Genomic DNA, 13439 nt, shown 5'->3' with positions numbered 1-13439 from the left:
GGAAACTCGCACATAGAAAAAGTCCAAAAGTGGTCAAAATAAGTTTCACAACGGTGACTGCAACAGTATGTGACGATGATGGAGACGATACTGAAAAGCCAAAACAAAATGGCTCTAAAAGTCACGTTTGGACACGTCGACGGCGATGCGACGTCAACGTCGTTTCTTTTTAACCGTAATTTCTCTTTTTAATATATCATTAATATTTGCCTAGCTACCTAGCTAACTTAATACAATATTATAACGAGTGTCTGAGTATTATAACGAGTGTGTTTCCTTTTGGCGGCGAATGAAAAATCAATTTAATGTTAACGTCTGGGGAGGCAACGGCAGTCGTTTCTGTTATCGTATTTTTTTATTTATTTTTTTCTCTCTATAATACATATTTCACACCGACCAAGTTAGATAGTTGACAGAATACAATGATATTAGCGATATATTTACCTTTTTCCACAGCTTTCGGTAAAGACATTTGAAGTTCGGCGGGATGAATTTTTGGAGAAGCGGCATCGTGATTGGCTGTCAGAAAGATGGAACTTCTGGGCTGCGATTGGTCCGTCCCAGCAATGTTGGAGAAGGACTACTGTGATTGGCTGACAGCAAAGATGGAAATGGTGGACCGCGATTGGTCCGTCCCAGCAATGTTGGACAAGGACCACTGTGATTGGCTGACGGCAAAGATGGAGAAAGATGGAAATGGGCCAACGTGATTGGAGGAGATTATACAGACGCTCGGTCCCCCGCTACCTCTATCGAAGGAAGCAAAGCCAACATCCTTTTCATGAATCCTGTATGAATGCATGTAACCAGGCTTAAGATGCGTATCATGGGACACCTGCAGTTCTCTGCTGTACCAAATGAGTTCTGGAAGGGAGCCAGGGGCTTGGGCCTGTTTATCAGTTTAATAAACACAAAAAGTGATGAGAAACCATCAGTTTCAGATGCGTTTCAGATCAAATCAGCCTCAGTTTCTATCATGCATTTAGTCCTTACAAAAACATATCTGGCATCTATCTGGGAAAGTCTCCACATCATCCAACACAGATGTTGATCCTCAATATATCCTCACATTGTCCAGCGCAAAAGTCCAGCCTTTTTGTTTTGGTTCTTTTTTTGTCAGGTCTATCCATCCATTCATTTGGCACACGATTTTCATCTTCTGTTGTTAGGATGTTTATACTTTGGGTGTGGCGGTGTGTGAAAACCCTCCCTTTAGAAGAGCTAAAAAACACAGAACATATGCGGCCTTGGCGACTCATTAAAAAGGCACTATTTCTCATTGGGGCCTGTTTGATACTTTGACCCCTTTTATGCTCTTTAAATGGGCAGACCTTCTGCATTTGTGCTGTTTGATTCTTTCAGACCTTTGATACGGGACAGAGGCCTGTAGACAAAATTATTTTTTTTAAAGTTTAAGAAATGTAAGTTGAAAGTGGGATCTTTTTTCAGCGATGCAAACAATTTGGGTCGGGGGGTTGCCGTGACCCGGATTCAAACCGGGGTTGCTGCGACCACAACGCAGAGTACTAACCACTATACGATCACTGCCGGTTGTGGGTTTTTGTCGTGTGTGGCTTTGATGTGATCCGAAACACCTTCGTATCCCAAGGATAGCATATGTAGCTCTGCGGCATGTGGCTGGCAGGCATGTTTTTTTTTTGTGTTTGGAGCAAAATCATTGACAGCAGAGATAAAGAGGAAGACGAGCTTTCCTTATGGTGTGGGGTCAGCCACATGTGTTGCAAGACGACACACTGTGAGGTATCTTTGGGGCGTAAGTGAGCTGGGATACCCAGGGAGTAGAAGGTTTAAAGCGATCCTGTTCTAAAGCAGTGGGAGAAGTGAGAGACTAAAACCAGCGTGCCGAGCTAGCCAGGAGTTGAACCTAGAATCTTCTGATCCGTAGTCAGACGCGTTATCCATTGCGCCACTAGCCCTTAGCAAATTAGATAGAGCGTGGTACAGTCTTTCATAAAACAGCATATTCCAAAAGCTTTGAACGGATTGACGGAGTTGGCCAAAAGAGCCTCTGTATACAAAAGCTTTGCACATCCTTCGAACCGGAATTGAACCAGCGACCTAAGGATAACTGTTGTTGGGCACCTACAGTCCTCCGCTCTACCAACTGAGCTATCGAAGGGAGCAAAGCCAACATCCTTTTCATGAATCCTGTATGAATATATGTAACCAGGCTTAAGATGCGTATCATGGGACACCTGCAGTTCTCTGCTGTACCAAATGAGTTATGGAAGGGAGCCAGGGGCTTGGGCCTTTTTATCAGTTAAATAAACATAAAAAGTGATGAGAAACCATCAGTTTCAGATGCGTTTCAGATCAAATCAGCCTCAGTTTCTATCATGTATTTAGTCGTTACAAAAACATATCTGTTATCTATCTGGGAAAGTCTCCACATCGTCCAACACAGATGTTGATCCTCAATATACCCTCACATTGTCCAGCGCAAAAGTCCAGCCTTTTTGTTTTGGTTCTTTTTTTGTCAGGTCTATCCATCCATTCATTTGGCACATGATTTTCATCTTCTGTTGTTAGGATGTTTATACTTTGGGTGTGGCGGTGTGTGAAAACCCTCCCTTTAGAAGAGCTAAAAAACACAGAACATATGCGGCCTTGGCGACTCATTAAAAAGGCACTATTTCTCATTGGGGCCTGTTTGATACTTTGACCCCTTTTATGCTCTTTAAATGGGCAGACCTTCTGCATTTGTGCTGTTTGATTCTTTCAGACCTTTGATACGGGACAGAGGCCTGTAGACAAAATAATTTTTTTAAAAGTTTAAGAAATGTAAGTGGGATCTTTTTTCAGCGATGCATACAATTTGGGTCAGGGGGTTGCCGTGACCCGGATTCGAACCGGGGTTGCTGCGACCACAACTCAGAGTACTAACCACTATACTATCACGGCCGATTGTGGGTTGTTGTCGTGTGTCGCTTTGATGTGATCCGAAACACCTTCGTATCCCAAGGATTGCATATGTAGCTCTGCGGCATGTGGCTGGCAGGCATGTTTTTTTTTTGTGTTTGGAGCAAAATCATTGACAGCAGAGATAAAGAGGAAGACGAGCTTTCCTTAAGGTGTGGGGTCAGCCACATGTGTTGCAAGACGACACACTGTGAGGTATCTTTGGGGCGTAAGTGAGCTGGGATACCCAGGGAGTAGAAGGTTTAAAGCGATCCTGTTCTATAGCAGTGGGAGAAGTGAGAGACTAAAACCAGCGTGCCAAGCTAGCCAGGAGTTGAACCTAGAATCTTCTGATCCGTAGTCAGACGCCTTATCCATTGCGCCACTAGCCCTTAGCAATTTAGATAGAGAGTGGAACAGTCTTTCGTAAAACAGCATATTCCAAAAGCTTTGAACGGAGTTGGCCAAAAGAGCCTCTGTATACAAAAGCTTTGCACATCCTTCGAGCCGGAATTGAACCAGCGACCTAAGGATAACTGTTGTTGGGCACCTACAGTCCTCCACTCTACCAACTGAGCTATCGAAGGGAGCAAAGCCAGCATTCTTTTCATGAATCCTGTATGAATGCATGTAACCAGGCTTAAGATGCGTATCATGGGACACCTGCAGTTCTCTGCTGTACCAAATGAGTTCTGGAAGGGAGCCAGGGGCTTGGGCCTTTTTATCAGTTTAATAAACACAAAAAGTGATGAGAAACCATCAGTTTCAGATGCGTTTCAGATCAAATCAGCCTCAGTTTCTATCATGCATTTAGTCGTTACAAAAACATATCTGGCATCTATCTGGGAAAGTCTCCACATCGTCCAACACAGATGTTGATGCTCAATATACCCTCACATTGTCCAGCGCAAAAGTCCAGCCATTTTTTATTTTTATTTTTTTGTCAGGTCTATCCAAATGACCAAATGAGGGCACATGGGAAAAAATTTGACATTAAATCTCTTTTTCTTTAATAAGTCGGACCAGGAAGTTATTGACTACTTGTTGTGTGCTACTTTACTTGTTACCTACACAGCAGATATCAACCTTATGACAAACATAAATAAATCGAACACATACTCTAATGAAGGGGTGAGAGGTGGTAATGATCAAGGCCACGCCCACAGACAGCTACAGCAAGTCTCTGTGGCGCAATCGGCCAGTGCTTTCAGCTGTTAACCGGAAGGTTGGTGGTTCGAGCCCACCCAGGGACGAGTGTGTGTACCAACAAATCTACCGGTCAGCAACCAGTTGTAGGTTTGGTAGCAAATCGATAGCTGTAATGGGTGACTTGTCCCATTGAACCCACAAGTTATCCTTTAAGTCATTTGGTTGACAAGAGTTAAGGTGCCAAAGCATGCTGAGCTGTTTGATGAGAGATATTACAATTGTATTGTAACTGGTAATCTTGCTGTATAGCACCTCCTACTTTTCGGTTCAAGTTTGACATAGATCAGCAGCAGTTCACTTGAGTCCCATCATGCAAAAATACAGAAAGCTTGCATCTACCGCCATGAATAGGCAGTCAAGCTCGAAGCCACGCTCACTGCCAACAAAAGCCAGGCAGAGTCTCTGTGGCGCAATCGGTTAGCGCGTTCGGCTGTTAACCGAAAGGTTGGTGGTTCAAGCCCACCCAGGGACGTTCTGACTTATGCGTATTATGTGAGTTAAAGCAAACGTTCTGCTGCCAAAACGCTCTCCTTACGCATTATACACGCTCCTTGGCAAAATATTTCTCCAAGGGTCACCTGTTAAGTGCAGTATAATGCATGACTCAACCTGGAGGCTCCTCTGTCTTTTGTCAAAATTGCACAAGCAAAGTGAAAAAACAACCTTTTTGTCATATTGCTATGAAAGTCACACACAAACAAGAACAATTCAAAAAGGCTGAGAGACCAAATGAGGGCACATGGGAAAAAATTTGACATTAAATCTCTTTCTTTAATAAGTCGGACCAGGAAGTTATTGACTACTTGTTGTGTGCTACTTTACTTGTTACCTACACAGCAGATATCAACCTTATGACAAACATAAATAAATCGAACACATACTCTAATGAAGGGATGAGAGGTGGTAATGATCGAGGCCACGCCCACAGACAACTACAGCAAGTCTCTGTGGCGCAATCGGCCAGCGCGTTAGGCTGTTAACCGAAAGGTTGGTGGTTTGAGCCCACCCAGGGACGAGTGTGTGTACCAACAAATCTACCGGTCAGCAACCAGTTGTAGGTTTGGTAGCAAATCGATAGCTGTAATGGGTGACTTGTCCCATTGAACACACAAGTTATCCTTTAAGTCATTTGGTTGACAAGAGTTAAGGTGCCAAAGCATGCTGAGCTGTTTGATTAGAGATATTACAATTGTATTGTAACTGGTAATCTTGCTGTATAGCACCTCCTACTTTTCGGTTCAAGTTTGACATAGATCAGCAGCAGTTCACTCGAGTCCCATCACGCAAAAATACAGAACGCTTGCATCTACCGCCATGAGTGGGCAGTCAAGCTCGAAGCCACGCTCACTGCCAACAAAAGCCAGGCAGAGTCTCTGTGGCGCAATCGGTTAGCGCGTTCGGCTGTTAACAGAAAGGTTGGTGGTTCAAGCCCACCCAGGGACGTTCTGACTTATGCGTATTACGAGAGTTAAAGTAAACATTCTGCTGCCAAAACGCTCTCCTTATGCATTATACACGCTCCTTGGCAAAATATTTCTCCAAGGGTCACCTGTTAAGTGCAGTGTAATGCATTACTCAACCCGGAGGCTCCTCTGTCTTTTGTCAAAATTGTACAAGCAAAGTGAAAAAACAACCTTTTTGTCATATTGCTATGAAAGTCACACACAAACAAGAACAATTCAAAAAGGCTGAGAGACCAAATGAGGGCACATGGGAAAAAATTTGACATTAAATCTCTTTCTTTAATAAGTCGGACCAGGAAGTTATTGACTACTTGTTGTGTGCTACTTTACTTATTACCTACACAGCAGATATCAACCTTATGACAAACATAAATAAATCGAACACATACTCTAATGAAGGGATGAGAGGTGGTAATGATCGAGGCCACGCCCACAGACAGCTACAGCAAGTCTCTGTGGCGCAATCGGCCAGTGCTTTCAGCTGTTAACCGGAAGGTTGGTGGTTCGAGCCCACCCAGGGACGAGTGTGTGTACTAACAAATCTACAGGTCAGCAACCAGTTGTAGGTTTGGTAGCAAATCGATAGCTGTAATGGGTGACTTGTCCCATTGAACACACAAGTTATCCTTTAAGTCATTTGGTTGACAAGAGTTAAGGTGCCAAAGCATGCTGAGCTGTTTGATGAGAGATATTACAATTGTATTGTAACTGGTAATCTTGCTGTATAGCACCTCCTACTTTTCGGTTCAAGTTTGACATAGATCAGCAGCAGTTCACTCGAGTCTCATCACGCAAAAATACAGAAAGCTTGCATCTACCGCCATGAGTAGGCAGTCAAGCTCGAAGCCACGCTCACTGCCAACAAAAGCCAGGCAGAGTCTCTGTGACGCAATCGGTTAGCGCGTTCGGCTGTTAACCGAAAGGTTGGTGGTTCAAGCCCACCCAGGGACGTTCTGACTTATGCGTATTACGTGAGTTAAAGCAAACGTTCTGCTGCCAAAACGCTCTCCTTACGCATTATACACGCTCCTTGGCAAAATATTTCTCCAAGGGTCACCTGTTAAGTGCAGTATAATGCATGACTCAACCTGGAGGCTCCTCTGTCTTTTGTCAAAATTGCACAAGCAAAGTGAAAAAACAACCTTTTTGTCATATTGCTATGAAAGTCACACACAAACAAGAAAAATTCAAAAAGGCTGAGAGACCGAATGAGGGCACTTGGGAAACAATTTGACATTAAATCTCTTTCTTTAACAAGTCGGACCAGGAAGTTATTGACTACTTGTTGTGTGCTACTTTACTTGTTACCTACACAGCAGATATCAACCTTATGACAAACATAAATAAATCGAACACATACTCGAATGAAGGGATGAGAGGTGGTAATGATCGAGGCCACGCCCACAGACAGTTACAGCAACTCTCTGTGGCGCAATCGGCCAGCGTGTTCGGCTGTTAACCGAAAGATTGGTGGTTCGAGCCCACCCAGGGACGAGTGTGTGTACCAACAAATCTACCAGTCAGCAACCAGTTGTAGGTTTGGTAGCAAATCGATAGCTGTAATGGGTGACTTGTCCCATTGAACCCACAAGTTATCCTTTAAGTCATTTGGTTGACAAGAGTTAAGGTGCCAAAGCATGCTGAGCTGTTTGATGAGAGATATTACAATTGTATTGTAACTGGTAATCTTGCTGTATAGCACCTCCTACTTTTCGGTTCAAGTTTGACATAGATCAGCAGCAGTTCACTTGAGTCCCATCATGCAAAAATACAGAACGCTTGCATCTACCGCCATGAGTGGGCAGTCAAGCTCGAAGCCACGCTCACTGCCAACAAAAGCCAGGCAGAGTCTCTGTGGCGCAATCGGTTAGCGCGTTCGGATGTTAACCGAAAGGTTGGTGGTTCAAGCCCACCCAGGGACGTTCTGACTTATGCGTATTACGAGAGTTAAAGTAAACATTCTGCTGCCAAAACGCTCTCCTTATGCATTATACACGCTCCTTGGCAAAATATTTCTCCAAGGGTGACCTGTTAAGTGCAGTGTAATGCATTACTCAACCCGGAGACTCCTCTGTGTTTTGTCAAAATTGCACAAGCAAAGTGAAAAAACAACCTTTTTGTCATATTGCTATGAAAGTCACACACAAACAAGAAAAATTCAAAAAGGCTGAGAGACCGAATAAGGGCACTTGGGAAACAATTTGACATTAAATCTCTTTCTTTAACAAGTCGGACCAGGAAGTTATTGACTACTTGTTGTGTGCTACTTTACTTGTTACCTACACAGCAGATATCAACCTTATGACAAACATAAATAAATCGAACACATACTCGAATGAAGGGATGAGAGGTGGTAATGATCGAGGCCACGCCCACAGACAGCTACAGCAAGTCTCTGTGGCGCAATCGGCCAGCGTGTTCGGCTGTTAACTGAAAGATTGGTGGTTCGAGCCCACCCAGGGACGAGTGTGTGTACCAACAAATCTACCAGTCAGCAACCAGTTGTAGGTTTGGTAGCAAATTGATAGCTGTAATGGGTGACTTGTCCCACTGAACCCACAAGTTATCCTTTAAGTCATTTGGCTGACAAGAGTTAAGGTGCCAAAGCATGCTGAGCTCTTTGATGAGAGATATTACAATTGTATTGTAACTGGTAATCTTGCTGTATAGCACCTCCTACTTTTCGGTTCAAGTTTGACATAGATCAGCAGCAGTTCACTCGAGTCTCATCACGCAAAAATACAGAACGCTTGCATCTACCGCCATTAGGGGGCAAGGGGGCAGCCAAGCTCGAAGTGACGCTCACTGTCAAAAAAGCCAGGCAGAGTCTCTGTGGCGCAATAGGTTAGCGCGTTCGGCTGTTAACCGAAAGGTTGGTGGTTTGAGCCCACCCAGGGACGAGTGTGTGTACCAACAAATCTACCAGTCAGCAACTAGTTGTAGGTTTGGTAGCAAATCCATAGCTGTAATGGGTAACTTGTCCCACTGAACCCACAAGTTAAACTTTAATTGATTGGGTTGACAAGAGTTAAGGTGCCAAAGCATGCTGAGCTGTTTGATGAGAGATATTACAATTGTATTGTAACTGGTAATCTTGCTGTATAGCACCTCCTACTTTTCGGTTCAAGTTTGACATAGATCAGCAGCAGTTCACTCGATTCTCATCACGCAAAAATACAGAAAGCTTGCATCTACCGCCATGAGTAGGCAGTCAAGCTCGAAGCCACGCTCACTGCCAACAAAAGCCAGGCAGAGTCTCTGTGGCGCAATCGGTTAGCGCGTTCGGCTGTTAACCGAAAGGTTGGTGGTTCAAGCCCACCCAGGGACGTTCTGACTTATGCGTATTACGTGAGTTAAAGCAAACGTTCTGCTGCCAAAACGCTCTCCTTACGCATTATACACGCTCCTTGGCAAAATATTTCTCCAAGGGTCACCTGTTAAGTGCAGTGTAATGCATGACTCAACCTGGAGGCTCCTCTGTCTTTTGTCAAAATTGCACAAGCAAAGTGAAAAAACAACCTTTTTGTCATATTGCTATGAAAGTCACACACAAACAAGAACAATTCAAAAAGGCTGAGAGACCAAATGAGGGCACATGGGAAAAAATTTGACATTAAATCTCTTTCTTTAATAAGTCGGACCAGGAAGTTATTGACTACTTGTTGTGTGCTACTTTACTTGTTACCTACACAGCAGATATCAACCTTATGACAAACATAAATAAATCGAACACATACTCTAATGAAGGGATGAGAGGTGGTAATGATCGAGGCCACGCCCACAGACAGCTACAGCAACTCTCTGTGGCGCAATCGACCAGCGCGTTCGGCTGTTAACCGAAAGGTTGGTGGTTCGAGCCCACCCAGGGACGAGTGTGTGTACCAACAAATCTACCAGTCAGCAACCAGTTGTAGGTTTGGTAGCAAATCGATAGCTGTAATGGGTGACTTGTCCCATTGAACACACAAGGTATCCTTTAAGTCATTTGGTTGACAAGAGTTAAGGTGCCAAAGCATGCTGAGCTGTTTGATGAGAGATATTACAATTGTATTGTAACTGGTAATCTTGCTGTATAGCACCTCCTACTTTTCGGTTCAAGTTTGACATAGATCAGCAGCAGTTCACTCGAGTCTCATCACGCAAAAATACAGAACGCTTGCATCTACCGCCACTGGGGGGCAGCCAAGCTCGAAGTGACGCTCACTGCCATCAACTCACCTGCTGATAACATCCAAATCCGCAATACCAAAGGCAAGCTGTATAGAATGTTTGTGTGACTTAAATAGGTAACAGAGAAAACACTGAGAGCACTTCTTCTCGCACAAATTTGCTCATAGGGCAACTCACAATCAGGCCGGTTAGCTCAGCTGGTCAGAGCGTGGTGCTAATAACGCCAAGGTCATGGGTTCAATCCCCATACTGGCCGCGAATATCAGCAACAACATCACATGTGTAGGCGCCCTTCCATAACACATTACTTTTAAAGATATATCAATATATTTGATGCTGCTTGTCCTGGAACGGATCACAGGGGAAGCAATGTGAGCAGACATCCCGAGCCCCGATTCTCACAGGACATAATCTACACCTCTTTCTCGGGTGGACACACAGAAATACCAATGCAAGACCAGCATGGTTTATTTCTTGTGAGTCCTGGACCTTCCCTCAGGCCTCCTCACCGTGCAACTGATCCAAAATATCTCCCCTGGGGGGAATCTACATGATATTCTGACCAGATGCCCATACCGCCTGATCTGGCTTCATTCAAACAAGAGCGGCAGAGACTGTATTCTCAGCGTATTCCAGATGACTACGCTTATCACCCTGATCCAAGAGGGTGAGCCTAATCACCACAGAGTGGAAGATGATTTCAGCCCTTATGCATTCGCAATCTCATTCATTTAGTCACTACTAATAGGAAGTTACCAGAGGTGAGCGTTGGAAGGAAGATCGACTGGTGGAACGAGATTCTCCAGTCGTGGTTAAAATGGTCTGATCCCTAAACTCTTCCACTTGAGGCAGCAACTGGTTCTAAGCAAGAAGAGGGCCCTCAACCCTTTTCCAACTGAGGATCAGAGCCTCAGACTTGGAGGTACAATTTTATTCCTGGCTGTTTCACACTTGGCAGCAGACCACCCCTGTACCGGCCGGATGACTCAGGTGAGACCATGTGGTCTAACGGACAAGGCGTCTGACTTCGGATCAGAAGATTGCGGGTTTGAGTCCCTTCGTGGTTGTCTTGTTTAGTTGTATGCTGTCATATATGTACAGAAATCAAGAGCACTGTACTGAGTACTAACAAAATAAACACATGGTGAAAGATGTTAAGTACTTTGCTAGTTGTACTCCATGTCAGAAATCCTCTGAATGGCATGCCATTAAAGTGGGAGGATTTTACCAGTCTGTTACTGGTAATAAAATCCAAAGTTAAGCTGATGTGACGCAATGATCTTGGCTTCCCCATACTGCCTACACTCAAGCTATAAAAAAAGATGAGAGACTTGAATGAGTAAGTTCTATCACGTCGAGTCATTGTATCATATAACAAATGATAAAATTATTGCATTGAAAGCATTTTTTGAAGAACTAAAAGTCTTTCAACTCACCTGCTGATAACATCCAAATCCGCAATACCAAAGGGAAGCTGTATAGAATGTTTGTGTGACTTAAATAGGTAACAGAGAAAACACTGAGAGCACTTATTCTCACACAAATTTGCTCATAGGGCAACTCAAAATCAGGCCGGTTAGCTCAGCTGGTCAGAGAGTGGTGCTAATAACGCCAAGGTCATGGGTTCAATCCCCATACTGGCCAGCAACAACAGCACATGTGAAAGGCACCTTTCAGTAACACATGACTTTTAAAGATATATCAATATATTTGATGCTGCTTGTCCTGGAACGGATCACAGGGGAAGCAATGTGAGCAGACATCCCGAGCCCCGATTCTCACAGGACATAATCTACACCTCTTCTCGGGTGGACACACAGAAATACCAATGCAAGACCAGCATTGTTTATTTCTTGTGAGTCCTGGACCTTCCCTTAGGCCTCCTCACCGTGCAACTGATCCAAAATATCTCCCCTGGGGGGAATCTACATGATATTCTGACCAGATGCCCATACCGCCTGATCTGGCTTCATTCAAACAAGAGCGGCAGAGACTGTATTCTCAGCGTATTCCAGATGACTACGCTTATCACCCTGATCCAAGAGGGTGAGCCTAATCACCACAGAGTGGAAGATGATTTCAGCCCTTATGCATTCGCAATCTCATTCATTTAGTCACTACTAATAGGAAGTTACCAGAGGTGAGCGTTGGAAGGAAGATCGACTGGTGGAACGAGATTCTCCAGTCGTGGTTAAAATGGTCTGATCCCTAAACTCTTCCACTTGAGGCAGCAACTGGTTCTAAGCAAGAAGAGGGCCCTCGACCCTTTTCCAACTGAGGATCAGAGCCTCAGACTTGGAGGTACAATTTTATTCCTGGCTGTTTCAGACTTGGCAGCAGACCACCCCTGTACCGGCCAAATGACTCAGGTGAGAAGATGTGGCCTAACGGACAAGGCGTCTGACTTCGGATCAGAAGATTGAGGGTTCGAGTCCCTTTGTGGTTGTCTTGTTTAGTTGTATGCTGCCATTACTGTACAGAAATCAAGAGCACTGTACTTAGTACTAACCAAATAAACACATGGTGAAAGCTGTTAAGTACTTTGCTAGTTGTACTCCATGTCAGAAATCCTCTGAATGGCATGCCATTAAAGTCAGAGGATTTTACCAGTCTGTTACTGGTAAAAAAATCCAAAGTTAAGCTGATGTTGCGCACTGATCTTGGCTTCCCCATACTGCCTACACTCAAGCTATACAAAAAGATGAGAGACTTGAATGAGTAAGTTCTATCACGTCGAGTCATTGCAGCATATAACAAATGATAAAATAATTGCTTTGAAAGCATTTTTTTAAGAAGTAAAAGTTTTTCAACTAACCTGCTGATAACATCCAAATCAACAACCAACCCAATGCTATATAAACACAGCCACAAAAACAAAGTTAGCAGTTAGCAAACATACCTCTGACGAAGTGGTTGCTGCAGACACGAGAGTAAACCACAGCCATTATAACTAACAGCCTTGCCACTCTCTATTAAGCCCCATTGTACCGGCTTTTTGGCTGCAGTTCCACCAGAATTCCACTGGGGGCGTCAGTGGAGAACAGAATGAATGGGGCCCAATGGAGCTAGATGCTACAAATGGTCAGTTTCACCGAAGTCTCCTCAAGAGCGCTCAGATTTGAATGTAGTTTCTGAGAGCTCAACATGGGTTTCAAGTCAAAAATCTACTGAACGAGTACATATATCCCTTTGATTTCTTACAGGTTGGCTTCTTGTTGTCCACAACGTGCTAGCACTGTGCTAATGACAGCTGGTCGACCAGCTATGTATGACGTCATATACACTTCAAATCCTTTTTTTAAGCAAATGAGTGGCTCTAAAAATCTAAAACTCAGCCATGGGTATTTTCTAAACATCCTCTTTCGAAAACAACATTCGAATTACTAGAGAAAAAATTATATCTTGAGATAAGGGCACGCTAGGGCGTATAGCTCCATAGGACTCCATTCATTCTGGTCTCCAAAATTGAGCGCCCCACGTGGAAAGAGGGTGGAACTGCAACCAAAATCGCCTCGTTGGAAACCGGAAATGCACCGTGAGTGGCGTATCTGTCCTATTATAGAATCTGTGGAGTAAACAGACTCTGCTCCTCCCGACTGCAGACGTAGGTTTAAAATCCATTTTTTACGGCGTTGTTCTGTTAGCTTTTTATATTTCTCACCTTTGTATACGACCACC

General features: G+C 44.0%; 12 non-coding genes across 12 annotated transcripts; 8 read left to right on the top strand and 4 right to left on the bottom strand.

The window, feature by feature from the left end:
* Positions 1–1864: 1864 nt before the first annotated feature.
* On the bottom strand, positions 1865–1937 carry trnar-acg (transfer RNA arginine (anticodon ACG)). The gene has a single exon. It is a non-coding gene; the product is annotated as a tRNA-Arg (tRNA).
* A 114-nt stretch (positions 1938–2051) lies between these two features.
* Positions 2052–2140, bottom strand: trnay-gua (transfer RNA tyrosine (anticodon GUA)). Its single transcript is given in 2 exon segments — positions 2052–2087; positions 2104–2140. It is a non-coding gene; the product is annotated as a tRNA-Tyr (tRNA).
* A 710-nt stretch (positions 2141–2850) lies between these two features.
* On the bottom strand, positions 2851–2922 carry trnah-gug (transfer RNA histidin (anticodon GUG)). The gene has a single exon. It is a non-coding gene; the product is annotated as a tRNA-His (tRNA).
* A 495-nt stretch (positions 2923–3417) lies between these two features.
* On the bottom strand, positions 3418–3506 carry trnay-gua (transfer RNA tyrosine (anticodon GUA)). The gene is given in 2 exon segments: positions 3418–3453; positions 3470–3506. It is a non-coding gene; the product is annotated as a tRNA-Tyr (tRNA).
* A 1020-nt stretch (positions 3507–4526) lies between these two features.
* trnan-guu (transfer RNA asparagine (anticodon GUU)) lies at positions 4527–4600 on the top strand. Its single transcript has one exon. It is a non-coding gene; the product is annotated as a tRNA-Asn (tRNA).
* An 897-nt stretch (positions 4601–5497) lies between these two features.
* trnan-guu (transfer RNA asparagine (anticodon GUU)) lies at positions 5498–5571 on the top strand. The gene has a single exon. It is a non-coding gene; the product is annotated as a tRNA-Asn (tRNA).
* An 897-nt stretch (positions 5572–6468) lies between these two features.
* Positions 6469–6542, top strand: trnan-guu (transfer RNA asparagine (anticodon GUU)). Its single transcript has one exon. It is a non-coding gene; the product is annotated as a tRNA-Asn (tRNA).
* Positions 6543–7439: 897 nt separating this feature from the next.
* trnan-guu (transfer RNA asparagine (anticodon GUU)) lies at positions 7440–7513 on the top strand. Its single transcript has one exon. It is a non-coding gene; the product is annotated as a tRNA-Asn (tRNA).
* Positions 7514–8417: 904 nt separating this feature from the next.
* On the top strand, positions 8418–8491 carry trnan-guu (transfer RNA asparagine (anticodon GUU)). Its single transcript has one exon. It is a non-coding gene; the product is annotated as a tRNA-Asn (tRNA).
* A 354-nt stretch (positions 8492–8845) lies between these two features.
* trnan-guu (transfer RNA asparagine (anticodon GUU)) lies at positions 8846–8919 on the top strand. Its single transcript has one exon. It is a non-coding gene; the product is annotated as a tRNA-Asn (tRNA).
* A 1024-nt stretch (positions 8920–9943) lies between these two features.
* Positions 9944–10017, top strand: trnai-aau (transfer RNA isoleucine (anticodon AAU)). The gene has a single exon. It is a non-coding gene; the product is annotated as a tRNA-Ile (tRNA).
* Positions 10018–11331: 1314 nt separating this feature from the next.
* Positions 11332–11405, top strand: trnai-aau (transfer RNA isoleucine (anticodon AAU)). The gene has a single exon. It is a non-coding gene; the product is annotated as a tRNA-Ile (tRNA).
* Positions 11406–13439: the final 2034 nt, after the last annotated feature.

Source organism: Odontesthes bonariensis, chromosome 8, assembly GCF_027942865.1.
Source record: "Odontesthes bonariensis isolate fOdoBon6 chromosome 8, fOdoBon6.hap1, whole genome shotgun sequence".
Lineage (NCBI taxonomy): Eukaryota > Metazoa > Chordata > Actinopteri > Atheriniformes > Atherinopsidae > Odontesthes > Odontesthes bonariensis.
Note: the sequence above shows the minus strand (reverse complement) of the source record. Positions and strands in the feature narration are given on the sequence as shown.